This window comes from Urocitellus parryii, chromosome 5, assembly GCF_045843805.1.
Source record: "Urocitellus parryii isolate mUroPar1 chromosome 5, mUroPar1.hap1, whole genome shotgun sequence".
NCBI lineage: Eukaryota > Metazoa > Chordata > Mammalia > Rodentia > Sciuridae > Urocitellus > Urocitellus parryii.
This window is the reverse complement of record NC_135535.1, coordinates 146343180-146366103: the sequence shown is the minus strand read 5'-3', so window position 1 is coordinate 146366103 and position 22924 is coordinate 146343180.

Genomic DNA, 22924 nt, shown 5'->3' with positions numbered 1-22924 from the left:
AGATATATACCCATGCTCATTATATTCTTCTCTTTCATATGTTATTTCCTTATGCAGTAAGTCTCAGAGGAAATTATTTGTCTTCTTGAAATGACCCCATCTTTCACCTATTCTTTAAGAGTCACTGAAAGTTAATGTTTAAGTGTTTGAGATAAATGGAGTGTTTGATATAAACCTCATATAGAGGACATTGCTTTGGAGACTGAATGAATCTAATGTCTTCTGTTAGCAAGAGAAGGATTTGTGAAGCTGAGTACACCCGAATATCAAAACTAGTTACAACACCGAAACACAGGTTATAAAAGGAAAAGAAATAAATTATACTTCATCAAAATTAAAATATGTATTAAAGAACACTACTAAAAAATGAGAAGATGATTACAAAATGTTAGAAAACGTATGCAAATTGAAAATCTGATAAGGAAATGAATAATCATAATATATAAAGGACCCTTACAACTAAACAACAAAAAAAATCAAACAATTCAAAAAATTAGGCAAAGATTTAATAGACTTTTAATGTGCTTTAAGATATGTGAGTGGCCAATGAATATATGAAAAGTTATTCAATATCACTAGTAGAGAATGCAAATTAAACTCACAATGACACAATACCTTATAACCACTAAAATTAGTATTGTCAAAAAAGAAAGAAATTTTACAAATGATGGCAAGAATATAGGAAAATTGGAAATGGATACATTTCTGGTAGCAATAAAAATGGTGTGGAAAACATTATGGCTTTTCATAAAAGTTAGAATGAACTATATGACCTAGTAATTTCAGTTCTAGGTCTATATGCAAAAGAATTGAAAGCAGGGACTCAAACAGATACTTGTACCAAAATGTTCATAACAGCATTATTTGCAATAGTTGAAAAGATAGGAAAAAATGAATGTTCATTGATAGATAAATTAATAAAGAAAATATGACATATTCACACAATGGAATGATATTTAGCCTTAGAAATTAATGAAATTCTGATTAATGAAATTCCAGTGTGAATGAACCTTAAAACATTATGCTAGGTGAGGCAAAAGGACAGTACTATATGATTCCATTTATGAGAAGTACAAAGAAAATAGAAAATAATAGAAAATATAGATACATAATGAATAATAGCAGGAGCTGAAGAGAAGAGAAAATTGACTCTTATTATTTAAAGGATACAGATTTCCATTTGGTATAATGAGAGATAAAATAGTTCTGAAAAGGAACAGTGTTTATGAAAACAAAATTGTGATTTGTAAAATAAATTAATGTTCTTAAAATAGCAAATTTTACATTATGCATTATCCTCGTCATCTCAGGCTGCCATAACAAAATGCCTTAAGACTGCGTGGCTTAAATAAGACAGTTCTGGAGGCTGAGCAGTCCAAAATAAATGTGCCAGCCGACTTAATTCTTGGAGAATGCCCTTTCCCTACCTTGCACTCAGCCTCTTGTTGTAGTCTCATACTGTGCAGAGAGGAGGCGCTAGTGTTCCTTCTCGTCCTTACAAATGCACCAATCCCACTGTGGGATCTGCACCCTCATAACATCATCCAATTATTTCCTAAAGACCATGACTTCTAAAATCATCACACCGGGGACAAGACTTCAACTTGTTAACTGTAACATCAATATTTTACAACAATATGAAATTAAAATGCTTAGCAGATTTTGTACTATTTTACATTATAGTTTAAATACTTTTGTGAGTGGAACAGCTAACTGCTTTAAAGCTTTAGCTATATATATTTTAACATTTTATTAACTCATCATATTAGGTTCCTTACTACTCCCTTTGATCACTCGTGTTTTGTACCTATTTATAACTTTGGATTTTTTTTTCATTTTTATATTAAAATGCAGGGGCCAACTGAATCTGAAAGACAGAAATGTCTTAAAAATGTTATGAATTCTATTCAGTTTTCAACTATTCTGTACAGTATTTTATTGTTTCTCGCTAACTATTGCTACAAAGTATGCTAGCAATGATTTTGCTATAAGATATATTTTGCACACCTTATTTTTGAAGGAAAATTGTCTAAACAAAGAAAGTATAACACTACATTTACAGTGTATTTGCCATGTTTTTTTATTAGTAGTTGACAAATTACATGAAGAAAATCAGAATTTTTTGTATATTAATAAGACAAGCATCTTAAGTAAACATGCCATCCCCATTAGCCAAAAGGGTGATTCAATTTAGAATACATTGAAATAAAAAAAGAAACAAAGGTGGACCAAGGGTGCTAGGTCTCATATTCTATAACTGATATGCCCTTTGAACTTGACTTAATATTTTTAACAGGTCTAAACCTTTTTTTCTCATTGTTACAGAATGAGACCAGATGACCTTTGAATTTATTTGACTGAATGAATATGACTCTGTACCAACAAAACTTTATTCACAAGGCAGTTAGTAGCTTAGATTTGGTCAATGGGTTACAATTTGCCCACCTCTAATTTTAATGTAGTGAATATTTTTGAGTTCATTATGGTATTACCATGGAATCTGTTCTGTTCAGAGCCTCACTATGGTAGGGTAGGTTGCCAAGAGGCCCAAAAGAGTATCTGGAAATGGCAAGAAAAACATAAAATCTATTGAAACATGCTTACAGGGAAGGTCCCTTGGCGTGAGACTGCTTAGACCTCTGTCCCTTATGCTGCTTCAACTAGTAATGACTCCATCCATCACAATGTTACTCCAGAAAATGACATCTCCATCTCTCATGACACCTTGTCCAGTGATGATCAGGTGGGTAAGTGACACTGGTCTTCTGTACAGTGCCCTCTATTCTGTACTAGTTACATTAGGGAGAGGAGTTTTACAAGCCAGGCTACAGAAGCAGTGACATCACTGTGCCTTGTGCCATTGCATGACCAGCTTTCAAAAAAGCTAAACATACATGCAAGAAGGCAGCTTTCTATAGATAACACAGATTTGCCCTAATTTCCAGCATACATGAGGGAAAGCCAGAGTCCTTCAAGATAATATTTATCTGTATTCAGACTTGCTCTCATTGTGTCTGGTGCAGACTTGCTCTCATTGTTTCCTTACTTCTCTAGGTTCTTGACAATGGAGAGGGCACTTCAGGAACATGGTGTTAAGACTGTCCTTCTTTTTTCCAAGGATGACACAGAATCACAAATAATGATATTGTGGATGTTATATTAAGTAAACCATTTTAAATCATGGAAGAGTGGCACTGTTTTATTTTTTTTTCTTTTAGATGCTAAACTAATTAAAATGAAAACATCAGAAAAAGTAAGACCAAACTATAATTTCCAGCAAAGTTCTTTTTTTTTTTCCAGCAAAGTTCTTGAAAGTCTATTTCAAGTTTGGATATTAAAGATGTATATGCATAGTAATAAACCTTGGTCTTCATATTGGGCAACTTGAACATCTAATTTCTACTAAGCTGGAATAAATAAAATATTTTTAAAATGCACATTAGTTGGACTAAATCTAAGAAATTTATGTGCAAACTATTATTTTCAATGGGTTTAGCTCTTTTTTTTCTTTTATATCATCACAGAGCTGTAAAATAAAGCAGGAATATTTACTATAGTCTAGACATGGTGTTAAGAAATTCAACTGTTATTATTATTTGACAAATAACATTTCAAGGTCTGTGATAGTATGTTTATTTTTCAAATGAGGAAACTGTACCTCAGAAGACCCCATTCAAAAATGTATGTGTAATCAGTTTCAAAGCTATGTCTATGGAACTTCAAAGCCCACACTTTAAATTACCATGTTGTACAGTTTACAAGGTGTTAGCTCCTTTGAGGATGAAAACCCATATTGACATTTTTGTTCTTTCTCTCTCATTCTTACCACTTTCCCATTCCTGCCCTGAGGGATCATCTTCCAGATAAGCAACCTATATAAACAAGTCTTTGTCTCAGGGTCTGTTTCTGAGGGAAATTCAAGCTAAGATATACTTCTAAGCAGTTTTGTTATTACCACTCCCAATTCCCAGACTACTTCAGATGTTCCTTCTGGAAGCAAGTAAAGCAACCACGACAATTTAAATAAAATTCTAATGTTTGATATTCTTATTTGAATTTTACCTACTAACTTCTGTCATATGGTATTTATTCTACAACTGTTATGATTCATTGTTTTCCCTTTTCTGACCTTCTATTCTATCCACTGGCTACACCTTCCTTTGAACATTTCATCATTTCCTGACTCTCCATGTTTCCTCTCTTCTTTCTTTCACGTCCCACACAATTGAGTCACATATATTTTCTCTGCTTCTTGTATTAAATACTCACAAAGTCACTGTAGGCCACTAGATACTGACTCAGGGGTGTGTCACAGTTCCTCTGGAAGCTGCGTATCCCTTGAAAACTCAGAATTTCAAACAGGAAATTCCTCTCTATGCCACAGGGATTTGAAATTTCTATAATTATGACACAACACAGAAAGATATTTGGAACAGAATGTATTACTTGAAAAGAGTATGTGAAGCAAGGCACATCCATTTTTATTGACAAGTAAGCAGAGACAGCCAGCCAAGAGGAGATCCAGCCGGCTTCAGAATCCCAAGGTCACATCTGCTTTCACCAAGAATGCTTTGTGCAAACGCAGTGAGGTTGGTTGACGTGGAAAGTAAACTCAGAGATGGAGACTACATGCAGGAAAGTGCTCTCAGGATTCATACCCATGAGGAAAATAAAGGAAGACATCTTCAGGGAGGGAGGTTATGGCATTAATGCAGTTGCAATAAGTGCTCAGCCAACTCCACAGGGTATGTGAAGCTTCAGATTCCCCACAGGGTGTCTGTGTTACTGGGGAGCACTGGACTTCCACACCCAGCATTGCCCAGCATTTACTGTAACTGAAGCCCTGTTTATTAGGAAAAGGAAAAAAATTCTTATACCATCATGTTTTTATCTACGTTTTAGACCAATACATTTATCTCTAAATTCTCTGAGGACTCAGAGTCTATGTTCTATAAAGTAAAAATCAATAATAAGGGAGAAAGATAACAGTTGTAAATATTTGCTAAAAAAAAAATCTTCCATATACACATACATAGCTAAACTGTCTAGAAGAAAGGATTTGAAGGCTTTTCTAAAGCCACTCAGCTTGCCTTTGAGATCTTTCCTTATAAATGTACAGATAAATCACTACTTTAGTAAATAAATTAGTTATAAACTATAATTATGTAATCATAAATTATAAATAAAAGCATATGTTAGAAATAGGAAAGGTCAGACTTGGCTCATTAACTGCAGCTTGTTATTAATAGTTTTATGAGAGAAAGAACATAATTGGAAAAAGAAGGCATATTACATTCACAATGAACATTTAGTCTCCTTCATTCCCGGATCATGTGGGGGAATCTTGCCTTTTAATAACAATAAAATATACTTAGTCTTAATGAACTATTTTGGGATAGTTTGTGCTGGATACAGATAATAAATACTCTATTTTTGATGTGATTATGTTAGTACCTGTCAACATTTCTATTAATAATCAGTTCATATTCTACCACAACTTGCTAAGAAGTTTTCAATGACATAGATTATACTTTTCGGCCCAAAATGCATACCTTATAATTTTTAAAAATCATTTTATGCTTTTTAAAGTAGTTTGTTTCTGTAACTATATATTGTTTTCATTTTGTCAAATCAGTATCTCAAGTTATGTAAAAATTAAGCAGAAAAATGTCTGCTCCAAAATTATATCCTTCGGTTAGAAATTCTCATTGGGCAAGAGTTTTGCCTTTAAAAGTGATTAAAGAGATCAGTTTAATTGAGGCTATTGTAATTTTGACAATATTATGTTAACTTAAAGGTGCCAAGCATGCTGGCATTTACCAACATGTTATATTTTAAATGAGATCTCTCTAATCCAAGCACCAATGTTCCATGCTAGCATTTCTTTCAAAGGAGATAGTAAATTTGATCCAAAATGTACTCACATTTCTTTTTTAAGACAGTTATCAAATTAAAAATTTCAAATTGAATACTGTTTTAGAATTTGAGGAATCCTGAAACACTCTACTATATATCATATGACATAAATTTTGGAAATATTTCCTAAAGTAAAAGAATCAATGATCCAGGAGAGATGACATGTGGAAGCATGGCCTTTATCCCAATTTGGGGAAAGAGAATCACTTTGATAGTTCCTCAGCACTCTTCCAAAGCCTCTGTAAATCACAGTAAAGAAGGTTTTACCCCAAATTTGGAAGGAAAGGGGAGTTAGCCCCAAAGAGAGTTTGTGGGGTGCCAGATGAACACCCAACAGCATCATTGTCTTCCATCTTGAACACAAAACAGGTGGCCAAGTTGGCTTTCATGGAGAAAACAGCATAAAATTGTTGAACTTTAAAGTCTAAACTTCATTCCTTATGACTGACAGCAGTGAGCATAAATTTTTCAAAAGGAAGTTTGTAATAGCTCCACATGACCAAAGGAATCACCACAATTACCAGCATAAATAGAATAAATTGTTTTTCATACAAAGGAAATTTTGCATTTTGTTCTTATTAACAACTTGAATTATAAATCTCTTAATAAAAGTTCCATATAATTTTTTTCTAGTGGTAATGGTAATAGAAATAGCAGGTGCTATAGTTTGGATGTTGAATATCCCCCCGGAAGGCCCATTTATTAAAGCTTGGATCCCAAAGTGTTGTTATTGAGATGTGATATAACTTTTTAGGAAATGAGGCCTAATGGAAAATTATCATGTCATTGAGGGCATGCTGCTATCTTACATTGTAAATGTAAGATGACTTACAATGCATGCTGCTGTTTCTTTATTTCTTTCTTCTGTTTTTTGTTTTTGTTTTTGTTTAGTTTTTTTCCAGGACCATGAGGCGAGTGATATTGCTCTACCACACACCAATCATGCCATGATGTGTTGGCTCACCTGAGGCCCCAAACCACAGGGCCAATAAGTTATGAACTGGAACTTTCAAAACTGCTAGCTAAAATAATGCTTTTATCTTTACAAGTTAATGATTTCAGGTATTTTATTGCAGTACCAGAAAACTGACTAACACTATAGGCATGACACTTTCCATTAGTACCCACTAATATTCAAGATGTCATTAATCTTTTCAAAGACTCAAAAATGTTGATAATAATACCTATATTTTATAGATAGAAAGAGAAATGATTAAACAGATTATCAGATGATCAAGAATCAGAAAGAGTTTAAGTATGTTAGAACCTTGGTTTGGATGCAAAGTCCGTGCTTAACTTCCTGTTCTCCTATTCCTGTTTTGAATAAGCTTCTTTTATGCTTGAAAATAGAGCACTGCTGCTATGAATAATGTTGGTATTATCAATATATATCTACAGTATTGATTACTGTCCTTGGATGGTCTTCAGAGCTACTTATTTCCTAAGTTAATAGTCCCAGATATTGTGATTTGAATTCTTTAACTATATAGACTTTTATTCCTTAATGATTGATTGATTGTCTTTAAGGCTGTTTCAGGTGCCTCACAAGGTTGTTAGTGTACCTACCCATCTTCCTCATGCAGATCCCTCAAATCTCCATCTCTGGAAAATTCACAACTTTTATGTTTCTGTGAATAACATGATTATAGAATGATACCTTCAGTTGTTTAAGTGGTTTATGTAAGATTTCAGTATATTAATTATTTTTGTTTTGAAACAGAGCTTATAGCATTATATTTGGATACTCTGAGAACCTTAAAGGTGCAGGGTATGGTGGCACACACCTGCAATCCCAGGGATCCAAGAGGCAGACTCAAGAAGATTGCAAATTTGAGGTTGGCCTCAACAATTTAGTGAGGACCTTAGCAACTTACTGAAACTGCCTCAAAATAAAAAGGGCTGGGGAAGTAGCTTAGTGGTAAAGTGCCTCTGGTTCAAACTACCAGTAGCACAAATAAAATTAAACAAAATAACCTTCATGGTTATTTTTCGGTATTCATATTTTCTTGAAGGAATAAGTTTCCAAAAAAGCAAACTCTGGGAAAATGTGAAATTTTAAATGAATTTTGTAAAATTACCTGTTTTGTTTCATGCGTGTCACATTATAAAGACATTATCGACAAATGTGTTTTTTATAGAAACTTGAAAAAATGTTTTTAAAATTAGTAAATATAGGAGCAAATAAATATCAAATCCAAAATAATGGAAAAAGTCACCTGTTCTGGGAGATTATTCATAAAAGTTTCTGTGGAAAATAATCCTCTAGAGTTTTTCACAGATATTATCCCTTGGAGATTCAATGCCACAAGGCTTTTGAAAAGGATCTAAAATGTCCTGTAAAAAGTAAACTTGGCTACAGTGAATTAATCTAACGTTTCCCCCCCCCAGGTAAATATACATACACATAAACACATAGATTCATATTTATGCATATAAATATGTCTGAGGCAATTGCTTGTTTGCTTATTTTTTCTCCCTCATCCTTCTTTCTTCTATTTATAAATGCATATAACAGACATGCAACTAGCTGTTGAAAAATGTCTTCCTCTCTTATTGTCATTATGCAATGTTTAATTATGTAGCCAAAGAAAAACTTGGTATGCAAAATTTGAACTTAATATTATGAAGCATATTTACTAAACAGAAATATTATCTTAATATTTTAATTTTATGACTTCCAATATTCAGAGAAGAGGAGGAAAAAAGACATTAAAATGTTTATGTCAAAGAAAATTACTTTTCTGGAACTATAGTCTACAAATTTATTTTGTCTCAAAGATAATTTAGAGTGACAGCTCATCTTTTTGAAGTGCCACAGATATGAAGATTGACTTTACCTGTTTATTACCCTATGGGTCTCTTTAAATAATCTGGCTCCTGTTGTATGCCTGAGTTCCCTGGGTGTTACTTGTTATTTATGGAAACGATCCCTTAAAAAAACTGTAATTATAAAATCATAAAATATAAAATTGAAGGGCACCTATGGACGATTTTATCACATCTTGTAATTTGCATAGTATAATGTGTCTGTGTGAGGCTAAAGCTTAGTGAATTGATTTGACCATTTTATCTCAGATTGGACAACCAGTGTACTGAACTCTTATTGTGCTAAGTCAATATCTATTCCAGGAAAAAAAATAGAATCTCATGAAAATGTATTTGGAAAATGCATTTTTGTCAAAAATTTCCTCCCAGATGTATGAAAATAAAATCAAGTGGTATATTAGAAAGTGATAGCAGTTATGTAAAATATAACTATTATAAATGCATTGATTCAAAACTTGAATGGTAAATAATTTATTTTTTGAACTATAATTATCTTATGTTCATTGCAATGGCATATAGGATTTGTTCCCAGTTACTGTCTGTCTCTTAATAAACTGATCAGTGATAATATACTAAATAAATCTAGGTGAGTAGACATTAAGCTGCACAGATGCAAACACCCCATGGGCCTTTATGAATAAGCTCCCTAGATGCTTAAGTATAAAACAGATGTGTCATCTGCTTCTTCACATCTCATACCACTTTCCATCCCTCATTGTGTATAATTCAAGTCTTTTAGTCACATTTAAATTTTTTTTCTTCTTTTGTGGCTTTCATGCTAATAAACGATTGGCTCTCCCAGCTAGAAAAATGTTTCATGCACAAAATACAGTAATATGGTTGACAACCTGGTTTAACGATTTGAATTAAGAATGACCATTTCTTTATATTAATAAAAATGCTCTCAATAAACCAGTACATTGTACTTTGTGCCATCAGTATATTCTGTAAATTGAAAGGACAGGGCACAGATAAAAATGTCAACTCCTTATCAAAAAAGAACAAAGAAAGATTAAAATAATAGTCTAATTCATTGTTGACACAATGTTTTCAAGCCTTTTTGACAGAGGCATTGTCCACTCTCTGACATTTGCAAAGCAACTAGTTTAGTTTCAGCTTCCTGACAGTGTATTTTCTTACAAAATTGCTAAAGAAGACTGTTGGTTTGGGGGACCCTCATAGAATTTATTTCTTCTTTTCTCAACTTTTCTCTTATTACTCTATTAGACACCAATAAAATATCATACCCAGACCTTGCAAGCTAAGTGACACAATAATCAGACATTTAACAGAGGAGAGAGAGGAAGCTCTGTGAGTGTGTGTTTGTGTGCATATGTGTGCACAAGCGACATAAGAATGCCATGGATGTTTGTTTTTGAAGCAGGGATGTGTTTCTCAGGTACTAGATAATTGTGGGCTTCAAAAATAATTTAGAAAACTGAATTTTTATTTGAAATTCCTTAATTTCTGTTGGCTTCTGTTATGTGTTTGATTTTGTCTTCCTCAGAATCTATGCATTGAGGTTCTAACCCCTAATAACTTAGAATTCGATTATTTTTTAAGATAGTACTTTTTAAGAAATAGTTAAGGTAAAATAAGTTCTTGACAATAAGCATTATTTTAACATGACTTCTTTATAAGAAAAAGACATTAAGACACCTACAACCCACACACCAGGATGAAGACACAGCAATAATACTCCACCTGCAAACCTAGGACAGAGGCCTCAGTAGAAAACAACTTGATAATAAATTCCCAGCCTCGAGAGCTGTGAGAAAATAAACTTCTGTTGTTTATTGACCCAGACTGTTATGGCAGCCCTAGGAAATTAATACAGTCTTTCTTTTCAGAATATTTTCCTGGTCAAGCAAAAAACATGCCAAAGGTTCAAGTTTTCCCCAAAGTATGATAAATTTTCCTCTGCTTTATTTGATCATTGAATCATATTTTATACCAAACTATATCTACAAAATAATGTAAATCGGCCACATGGAGTTTTTGTTTACTATCTTTTAAAATTTAAATAAATGATGTATTTCAAAAAATTGTAAATTCACATGAATATGTGAGGAATAACAGAGATGCAGTGTACAGTTTACTCAGTTTTCCAACAATAACATCTTTCCAAAATGATAATACAATATTGTAACCATGGTATCAGATATTGAGGTTGATGTACCCAATAAACAGAGCATTTGCATCACATTTTCATCCATGAAAACATGTGCTTTTAATGTCCAAATTCCCTGAGTAGAGTTTTCAAGAATAAGGAAAATATTAGACAGGGACCAAACTTAAACTTTTTGAATATAAAGATATTAAATAGTTTTGATAGAAAAATGTTATTTTGGTATAATAGCCCTTTCAACATCTTCATATTTTAGACAGGATGAGTCCTCTTCCTGCAGTTCTTTGAACAGTAGTTGATATAATCTATAAGTCAATGCTGGATCATAGTTTTAGCTATTTCATCTCTTTCTTCATTTGAATTGCAATTGTTTTCTAATGTCAACATGTAGTATATTTGTTTTTGTAATAAAACAATTTTATTATATATATATTATTTCCACTTCCATTTTACTTAGAATTTTGATAATGCCTACATATATATTTCTCATTTTAAAATCTAGTACTGTAAGAAAGAATATCTTGTGCTATATCTGATGTCACTGTTTACATTGGTGGACTTGATGAGTGCTGCTTTGATGGGATAAAACCAGCAGTCATAAACTATTTAGATACGCTCTTGGTTGTTAACAGCTAACTCCTTATTTAGGATTTTTCAGTGTGCATATATTAGGAAGTGTATAATTCACTTTTCTTTGTAGCTCACTTATCAGTATTGAATAGTTACTCTGACTTTCCTTAAATATATCGAGAAGCTTTCCATCTCTGCCTATGTATTCATTGTTATTATATCAAAATTATGTGTTTTTTTGTAGAATCTAATGCCATAACAAGAATTTTATTTTATTATAGTGGTGTTAAAACAATTTTGCACGATGATTCAGAAGATGAAGTGTGTGCTACAAAGAAGTTATCACTGTCATAAGAGAGAGAGAAAGAGCTAAAAAGTGACTGGGAGCAGGCAAGCAGAAAATTTAGTTTTAACAAAGCATGGATCACTCAGATATCATGCATTTAATACTATGTAAATTTTGACTGATAACCGTTTTTTGAGGAAATGTGACAGGAAAAAGATAGTGGCATGTGAGTACAAGGGGAGAGTGCCCTTGGCCCACTTTATGTTTGAGATTTTCTGTGTCATTGCTCTATCCCTCTGACAAATTTTTGTTCTCTAATGTGCACTTTGACCCTTGTTACCCAGGGTTGAAACTCAGTGAGTCAGAGACAAAGGAAATAGCCAGTCAGCATCTAAATACAACCTTCCTGCACAATTTGATTAAGCAGGAATAAGACGGAGAGTATTTATTACCAACTGGAAATTTGCCACAAAGATTCTCAAGTGTATTTAATCCCAGCGATAATTAAATTTTAAGTGAGGAAATCGCATTAACTGTTTTAGATCACAGGGGCACTGTTTAGTTTAACCTAAAGCAGTAATTTTCTGACTTTGACCCAAGTGACCCATTAGAATTAATGACATTTCAAAAATTGCTTATTTTCTCCCTGCAAGTTCACAGGAATATTGGCTGGGTAATTATCTAAATTGTATCAGATGACACTGGTAACATAAGGGAGGAAAGTTCATTGAAAGATTAGGGAAAAATAATTAATTGCAGATTAGTTAGATGTATCTTTTTAAAATGATCATCACTGGGTAAGCTCCATCAATATAAAAATGTACTCCAGATCACATACATTCTGATTTTGCAGGTAGTCAAATGAAATATTTATGTCCATCCTTAATGAAAGAATTTAAGGAAGTAGATTGAATTGAAGTTGTCATATAATACAAAAGAACAATTTAAAATACAATTTCAAGGGAAATAGCAAGATTAAAATTTACTTATTACAAACTGATTTTTCTAGCCTCACATATTAAATAAGAAGACTGAATAAATACCTTAGCAAAGACAAAAGAAAATAATAAATATTTTCCTAATCATGAAATATCCAGGCCCCCAGTTCACACAGACACTATCACCCACATATAATTAAGTTGCTGGTCCCAGTTAATGCGGAACAATTTTTCTAACCAAAGCAACATGGGAAAAAAGCAAATTAAAGCATGTATATCCCAAAGAATGATATAAGAAACTATTTCTTCAGTCACATATGAATTAAGGTGTCCAAGAAGAAAATTTAAGTCAAACGTTGATGAAAAATCAACTATAAATGTCTTTTTGTTTTGTTTGTTCTTTTTGGTTATACATGACAGTAGTATCTATTTTGATATATTTGTCTTTAAAAATTATAAAAAAGTATGGCTTCTGTTTTTTATTTTTGTTTGGAATAGCATTGAATGGAAAAAAAGGAAAAAAATAAAAACAACACATTACGAATGACTTCTGACTACCATTTAATAGATACAAACTTATAAATAAATGAGACACTAAAAATAGCATATCATAATTACTATGTTGAAAATGAATACAGAAATCCTCAAAACATCAAAAGTGAAGCTGTATTACAGCAAATACAAAGAGAACGACTAATTGCATCATAATTTGATATCTTATGATAGTTGTGAGACATGATTGCAGATTTTGAGACTCTTCCAATTGAAAAATGGTGTCCATATTTTTTTCTATTAATCAGTAGAATGCAGGAGAAGTGATTCCTATAAATTCTCAAGCTAAGGCAGCGAAGGTCATGCAGCTTCCAATTGTTCTTCAGGGCTTTTAATCTTTAGCACAATTCATCTTCCAAGTAAGAAATATGAAGCACTATAAGACAGTTAAGAAAGAAAGATCACATGTGTGTGCTCTGAGGGATCATTCAGGTAACTCCCAGCAGACTGGTATCCATCTTCACCATTGGAAAGTCTGTTGATCATTCAGTTGACAAATGCCCCAGTCAAAAATCGACAGCAACCACAGACTCCCAGTAAGAACATTCCAACTAATTATTTTCAAATTTTGGACTCACAAAAGTGTCTGAAAAATAAAATAAATTTGTTAATTTTAAGGTAATGTATCTTGCAACATTAATAAACAGAAAAAAATTGAATATTCTGAAGTGGGATACTTTCATTTAACAAAATAAATAAAACACTGAAAACCAACAGAAAACTTTTAAACTTGTGGCCCTGAATCTAGGACTGGGTGAAAGATGAAAGCTGACAAAAACTTGAGTAGTTTGATAATATCTTTAAGCCTGTGAAGAGATCATTGGTAAAAGTTTAAGGAAAGTGTAGAAAATACTATTGAGATTTGGAGGGTAAGCCTCATCTTATGTTGCCTGCTGTAGCATGGAAAATAGAAATTGTACTATTGAACTCCATGGTCTAGTTAAAATTCCCATGCAGTGATAGATGTGCCATAGTCTGCTTCTGGTCTCTTATTTTTAAATGTGGGGAAAAGAGCCAGGTGCTGTGGTGCATACCTGTAATCTCAGTGGCTAGGGAGAATGAGGTAGGGGGATCGAAAGTTCAAAATCAGCCTCAGCAATTTAGCAAGGCTCTAAAAAACTCTGTGAAACCCAGTCTCTAAATAAATTATAAAAGAGGGCTGGGGAAATGACTCAGTGGGTAAATTCCTTTGGGTTTAATTCCTGATATGAAAAAAAATCCATTGATTAGAAAAAAAAGGGGGAGGAACAGAAATTAATGAAAAAACAAACAATTCAGTTTCAAACAGAATTTAGAATATAAGGACTTACAGGGACTTGCAGGACTCAAACATAAAACTGTTCCCCACCCTCAACCTTTCCAGAGAAGACATTTTAAGTATGAATGAGGCTCACTACAAACAGAAATCCATCCCATTTCAAATAAACGTGGTCTCAGAGGAGAAAGAAATTCAAGCATATGTTTGTGATGTAAATTCATTTAAGAACTAGAAAGAGGGCTGCATATAGCTCAGTTGGTGGAGTGCTTGCCTAGCATGCACAAGGCCCTGGGTTCAATCCCCAGCACCACCAAGAAAGATTTTGGCTGGAATTGTAGCTGTACTTGCCAAGCATGTGTGAGGCACTGGGTTTGATCCTAAGCACCACATAAAAAAATAAAATTATATATATTTATCTGAAAAAATATATATATGAAAAAAAGAACTAGAAGAATTTAAAGAAGTCCTTATTGACAGTTTCCAATACTCAAAAGTTCATGTCTCTTAAACTAAGAAAATTAAATCAGCACCATGGTAGAGTTATCTGCTGTCCCATGCTTATTGTAGGATTCTTACCTATATGTCCATTGACAATTGAAAGGATAAAGAAATTATCCATATGTATCTATGCTTTTGTCTAGATTATTGTTAACTACTTTAAGAACTATTTGTGTTGTTGCATGTATCAGTAGTTGGTAATTTCGGTGACTGAGTGATGTTTTATTATATGAATATATTATAATGTTTTTCATTTATTCTATTCTTGGGCACTATTGATTATAAAGAACTCCTAGGAGCACTATTTTCAAGTCTTTATGTGGATATATGTTTTTATTTGTTTAGCAAATATTATTATTACTTCTATGAATTAATGATTCCTAGAATATGAATACATTTGACTTCAGAAAAGATGAACAAAAATTTTCCCAAGTGATTCTCCATGTTGTATTCCCAGAAACAATATATGCAGATTTTAGAAATTCCACATTTTTATGACATCTAGTGTTGTTGTTCATTTTACTCTTTGCTCTTCTAGTGGGTGGGAGTGTGTGTTAAAGGTAAACCAAAGTGTCTTTAAAGTCAGTTTCTCCTACTATACAATCAAAACAGACCACTGGTGACACAAGATATATCAATGTTTTTCCCCACCTACAGAGCAAATCAACAAGGATGCAGCCCAGGACACCAACTCTGTGTCCTCTAATTCTCTACTCCCTCTACCCAGGAAGACCACTGTATTCCACAGGCTGAAATCTTGGCCCCCCAGGACTGCTTCTCCCCACCTCAGTTACCAATCCCAAAGCCCAGGTGGTTTTACCTGTGCCTGTGATCAACAGACCACAAATAGCGGTTCCCACAGTTTCCATGAATTTGCCCGAATGGCTCACAGAATGCCAGGAAACACGTTTAGCAGTTTATTGTAAGGGATACAGAATAAGAGAGGCACAGGGTAGTGTCTGTGAGAAGGGGAACAGAGCTGTCATGCTCTCCCTGGGACCACCACACTGCAGGAACTTCTGTGTGGTATCTTGAAGCTCATTAAACCCCTTTCTTGTGTGTTTTTATCGGCACGCCTTGCATAGGCATGACTGAAGCACAGACAGCTGTATGAAAGTGTGATTGGCCCAGGGGGGTGGCTCTGATACTAACAGACTGTGTGGGGACACCTAGCAAGGCCTCTCTGTGCTCCATTGTTAGTCTGTATGTGCAGCATTTCTCCCTCCAGGATCATACTTTTAAAATTATATTTATTGTCTGAGACACCCACTCCTCATAGCAGAAGAAATCCTACCACTCTTGTTCACTGATTGAGCCACATACCGAAGACTATGCCTAAGTAGTTGCTTATTACATAACCAAAGGAAATTTTAAAATTAAGATTACTAGAAGAACCTTTAATTTTTAAAGGTATCTGTTTTAGTCAGCTTTTTCAATGCTCTGACTAAAAGATAAGACCAGAAATAATTTTTAAAGGAGGATAAGTTTATTTGAAGGCTCATAGTTTCAGAGGTATCAGTCCATAGAAAGCAGGCTCCATTCCTCAGGGCTCAGAGGAAAGATAGAACATCATGGCACAACAGTGAGGGGGAGGAAAGCAGCTCACATGAGATCAGGAAGGAGAGAGAGAGAAGAGAGAGAGATAGAGAGAGAGAGAGAGAGAGAGAGATGACTTCTCCAGATACAAAATATATACTCCATTGTGGCTGTCTGCCCCCAATGAACCACTTCCTCCTGCCACACTCACACCTGCCTCCAGTTACCACTCAGTTAATCCCTACTAGGAAATTAACCCACTGATTGGGTTAAAACTCTCTCAGCCCAATCATTTCTCCCCTGACCCTTCTTGCAATGTCCCACAAGTGAGCTTTTGGGGGCACCTCACACCTCCAAACCATAACAATGTCATTCTGGATTCAGAGAAATTACCAAATTGCAGTCTAGCCATTTTGCCGATGTAAAGTGCTAGTCAAACACTTACCTATTTTGACTCAATATCTTTATGTTTACAATAGGGATAAAGCACATATCTGGCTTGTTGTGTTGCTACAAGAAAGTTCTTTGAATAGTGGTCTGGGATTTTTAGTATTTAACAAATGTTAGTTATTGTTTATAAAACATGTATCTGTATTTTCTCCATCTTTACAATGTTTTAAAAATAAACATGCTTATAGAAAAAATAAAGGAATAAGTGAACAAGAGGCACTTAATTTTGAATATCTCCCAGTCTCAGAATGAAGTTCAGGGCAGGCTTACTCTTCAGCTGCATTCTAGAGCATGCTTTGTGGTACTGATACTGGAGGAAGGATTCTCACTTTCTACTCTTCTTATTCATGGTACTTCATACAGGTCTTGGGCATTTTCTCTCCTTCCTGTTCCTAGAAATTCTTTCTCTCCATCAGCTCAGTACACAGGAATTTCTCTAGGATTCCATTTTTTACCTTATCAAATTACTATTGGTGGGGAAAAAAAAAATCTCCATATAAAAATACACACTGAGGTACTTCTTTGTCTTTCATGTTTTATGTTTCTTTTTATTAAAGCTAAATATTTCATTCTCAAGTACAATTTAAGCTTGAATTAAAAATTTTAGCTTCTGGCTCTTAACATCATTTGTCTTGCTTTTCTAGGTTTTATTATATTTTAATGGAGCAAAATGGATTAAGTTGTTGTACATTTACAAAATACAAATGGTGAGGAACAGAGAAACTTAAAAGTAAAAAAAAATTCTATGAACAGAACTACATTATTATCAGCATTTTAGACATTTTCTCCTAAGGTTTAGGGCCTTAACAAGCCCAGCCTACTATTTTCTTCAACAAATCTGATCCAGCTATATGGATTACTTCAGTTCAAAAGAAGCCTCCATTATCAAAGGGAGCTCTCAAAAAAAAAAAAAAAAAAAGTGTTGGCTTTCTTTCCTTCCTTCTGTATTTTAGAAGAAATTGCTCAAAAAGTCAATTATCTCTTTGGATTTCAAACCAATAGGAGGCATCATTAAGAGTTGTATTGAGAACTCAGATGCAAGAAAATACTGTACCCTGGAGTTACCAACATGAAGCTATAGAAACAGGATTTAATTTCCTCTGGTAAGCTCAATATATCAAATTTAATAGGTGACCAGAAGATTCTATTCAGTGTAGTTAGATCTAGAGAATAAACTGCTACATCACAAATACAATGCCACACCTGCCTTCAGTTGTACCTCTAAAATCCATGCTAGTTTTGTCTTGTTCCTTTCATAATTGTGGTTTATTAAAAACCAATTTTCCAGAGCACTGAATAATTGCTTTTCAAATTTTGTCAGTTTAATCATTTCCTTTAGAAAAAGAATTGCTGAACTTTTCATTAAATCATTTCAATGGTCCCACCTAATCTGTTCTCTGTAATCATTTAAAAATTTTCTAAATTTTATGGTATTAGAGATAGAACCCACAGCCCTTGTACATGTTCAGCAAGCTCTCTGCCACTGGATTATATCCTCACCCCAAATCTGTCTGATTTGATGTAATTACTAATTTATTTGGAATTTTATTTGTTATATAACACTTCCCAATTGTTTTCCTCTTCTGTTTATTTTCATCTCCTTATTTGCCACTCTTGTGGATTGTTGACATATTTTACTCCCTGTTAGTTCATTAGTCATACATTCTTCCACTCTTAATTTATTGGTTGCCCTTAGAAAATGCCACCTGTTCTTCTGAGAATTAATATAAAGCAATTCTACAATTTACTTCATTTAGCATTGATGTTAGAATATGTTATTTAAGCCTTTGTGTTAATACAGTTTCCAAGTGTTAATTTAATAGATACAGAACTAGGGAAAGAGATAAAAATCAAAGATATGTTTTTTGTTTTAAGATATCCTTGTTATTTTCAAAAACCTATACTAGGCCCTGTGCTAAGCACTTCATAGTAAGCCATATTGAACTTTCTTTTTTGCCTGTCAGAAATTTTATTTATAATTATTATCTTTCTACCAGAAGAATGCACCTTATTATATACTTGACTAAGTTTTTCTGGTGACCAACTATGTATTTTCATCCAAGTGACTTTATTTTGCATTTACTCCAAAAGATAGTATTTGCTGTTTATAAAATTACACTGCAGTCATTACTGATTCCAGTACTTTGAATGTGCCATTTTCTTCTCTACTAAAATCTTTGGCTTGGTTATTTTCTTTTCAGTTGTGTATAATTGTATGTTAAGATAGAGAATTTTAAAAATTTTAGTTACTGCATTTTCATTTGTAAAAGTCCAAAATGTTTTTTATTTATAATTGCCAATTTTTATCCAAGGAAATATTTTCTCTTATGTGAATATTTACCTCATAATCCAAGTCTGATGATTTTATAATATGAATGACTATAGGCCTGTTTTTTTTTTTCTTTTTCCTATTATTTTGCTATGCCTTTACTATCTCCAATACTATATTTTAGCTTCATAAGATTACATGAAAAGTTGTAGAGGCAATTTGAGATTCTGTGTAATATTTTCTTATTTTTAGCTTTGGCCTGCTTGTTGGCAAGTGGATTATTTTAATTCATCCAGATGTTGAACTGATTCATATGTGGGCTTGTGATTTTAAAAGGTTAGCATATGTTCAGGAAGATTTAAAACATATCATGAAATGTTCTGAATTTGGCAGGAACATGCCTTTCTATTCTGCTGTGATTTATTTATGCCTATACCAACTTTTCTCACACACTGAAATTCTAAAATTTTAATACAAATAATTGATACAAATAATTTGGAAAGTAAGTTGCAGTTGTCCAGTAATGTTTTAGCTCATATTTTCAAGAAATGACTTTTATTTACTGCAATTGGTTGATAAAGAAGAGAAGTCACAGATAGGTGTGCATTAGTAGAACACTGATAGATTATTTTTAAAATAATTGAATACATCTGTCTTCATTTATTTTTGGCTCAATAAAACAAAATCACATTTTCTCTAGTTTTTCAAATTGTAAGATTTAAAAATAAGCATGTTTAATTTTTCCTGTATTTGCCTCCAATTTTCAAAAAAAGTTAATTTTCTTATTTTTGCATCATATGACTGTATTTCACTTAAATTATCTTGTACTACTGCATTTGTGTTTTCATAAATACTCTTTTTTATTAATTTTTTATTTAATATGACAGCAGAATGCATTACAATTTTTATTACACATATAGAGTACAAATTTTTCATGTATCTGGTTGTATATAAAGCATAGTCACACCAATTCATGTCTTCATACATAAACTTTGGATAATGATGTTCATCACATTCCACCATCATTTCTAATCACATACCCCCTCCCACAACTCTGCCCTATCTAGAGTTTGTCTATTCCTCCCTACCCCATTATGAATCAGCCTCCTTATATTAGAGAAAACATTTGGCATACTCTTTTTAACAGCTACCTTATCAAGTGACCTTGTTTGGATATTCGAATAGAGATATAATTTCTTAATATCCTTTTTAAAATTTTTATTTAATTGTTTTTAATATTCTTATTAATTTTAGAATAAATGTTATTTTTTTGTTCTTGCCTACTTTTCATTTTTAATTGATTTTATTTTTTAAATACATGACAGTGGAATACATTATAATTCTTATTACAAATGTAAAAGACAATTTTTCATATCCCTCTTTGTGTATAAAGTATGTTCACACCAATTCATGTTTTCATGCATGTACTTTGGATAATGATGTCCATCACATTCCACCATCATTGCAAACCCCCTGCCCCCTCCCTTCACCTCCCACACCTCTGCCCTGTTTAGAATTCCTCTATTCCTCTCATGCTCCCCCTCCCTACCCAATTAAGGGTCAGTCATCTTATATCAGAGAAAACATTCAGCATTTTTTTTGGATTGGCTAAGTTTACTTAGCATTATTTTCTCCAATGCCATCCATTTACCTGCAAATGCTATTATTTTATTTTTTTATTGCTGAATAATATTCCGTTGTGTATATATTCATCCACTGAAGGGCATCTAGGTTGGTTCCACAGTTTAGCTATTGTGAATTGTGCTGCTATAAACATTGAAGTGGCTGTGTCCATGTAGTATGCTGTTTTAGGGACCTTTGGGTATAGACTGAGGAGAGGGATAGCTGGATCAAATAGTGGTTTCATTCCCAGTTTTCCAGTTTTTAAAGCATCTCCTTAATGCTTTCCATATTGGTTGCACCAATTTGCAGTCACACCAGCAGTATATGAGTATGCCTTTTCCCCCACATCCTCGCCAACATTATTGTTGTTTGTCTTCATAATTGCTGCCATTCTTACTGGAGTACAGTGATATCTTAGAGTAGTTTTGCTTTGCATTTCTCTAATCACAAGAGATGATGAACATTTTTTCATATATTTGTTAATTGATTGTATATCCTCTTCTGAGAAGTGTCTGTTCATGTCCTTGGCCCATTTATATATTGGGATATTTGGTTTTTTGGTATCTAGATTTTTGAGTTCTTTATATACCCTAGAGATTAGTGCTCTATCTGATGTGTGATTTTCATATGTTGAACCAACCTTGCATCCCTGGGATGAATCCGACTTGATCATGGTTCATGATCTTTTTGATATGTTTTTGTATTCTATTTACCAGAATTTTATTGAGAATTTTTGCATGAATGTTCATTAGAGATATTGGTCTAAAGTTTTTTTTTTTTCTTTCTTTGATGTGTCTTTGCCTGGTTTTGGAATCAGGGTGATATTGGCCTCATAGATTGAGTTTGGAAGTGCTGCCTCTTTTTTTAATTTCCTGATATAAATTTAAGAGCATTGGTATTAGTTCTTCTTTAAAGGTCTTTTAGAACTTGGCTGTGTATCCATCCAGTCCTGGGGTTTTATAGGTCAGTAGGAATCTGATGATGCCTTCAATTTCCTCACTTGATCTTGGTCTGTTTAAATTGTGTACATCTTCCTGATTCAATCTGGGCAAATTGTATGACTTAAGAAATTTGTGGATGCCTTCAATATCTTCTATCTTATTGGAGTATAAGGTTTTTATTATTAGTTACACATGACAGTACAATGATCTTGACGATCCATACATTTGAATCAAATGGGGTATAATTTCTCATTTTTCTGAGTGTATAGGTTGCAGAATCACATTTGTCATACAGTCACCTATATACATACAGCAATAATAATGTCTATTTTATTCTGTTGCCCTTCCTATCCGCCCATTCCCTCCCTTCCCCTCCCATCACTTCTCTCTACCCAATCTAATGTGACACACTTTTTTCCCCCTTACAACATCATACATGTATTCTGTATAACAATGAAGGTCTCCTTCCATATTCCCTGCAATTCTCCTTCTCCCTCCTTTTCCCTCCCATCTCTCTTCCCTATTTAGTGGTAATCTTCTTCTCATGCTCTTCCTCCCTATCCCATTTTGAGTCACCCCCTTAATCAGAGAAGACATTCGGCATTTGTTTTTTAGGGATTGGCTAACTTCACTTAGCATAATCTGCTCTAATGCCATCCATTTCCCTGAAAATGCCATGATCTTGTTATTTTTTAGTGCTGAGTAATATTTCATTGAGTGTAAATGCCACATTTTTTATCCATTCATCTATATAACTTTTCAAAGTAATTTCTAATAATCCTCTGTATCTCTGTAGTGTCTGTTGTGATGTTACCTTTTTCAACATGTCTGCTGGTTAATTTGAGCTTTCTCTCTTCTTCTCTTCATTAGCATAGCTAGGGGTCTATTTTATTTATTTTTTCAAAGAACCAACTTTTTGTTTTGTCATTTTTTTTCAATTGTTTCTTTTGTTTTGATTTTAGCTCTAATTTTAAGTTTTCTTGCCTTTCACTGCTTTTGCTGTTGATTTGTTCTTCTTTTTCTAGGGGTTCTGAGATGTAATGTGAGGTCATTTATTTGTCAACTTTTTCTTCTTTTAAGGAATGAACTCCATGCAATGAGCTTTGCTCTTAGAACTGCTTTCATAGTGTTTC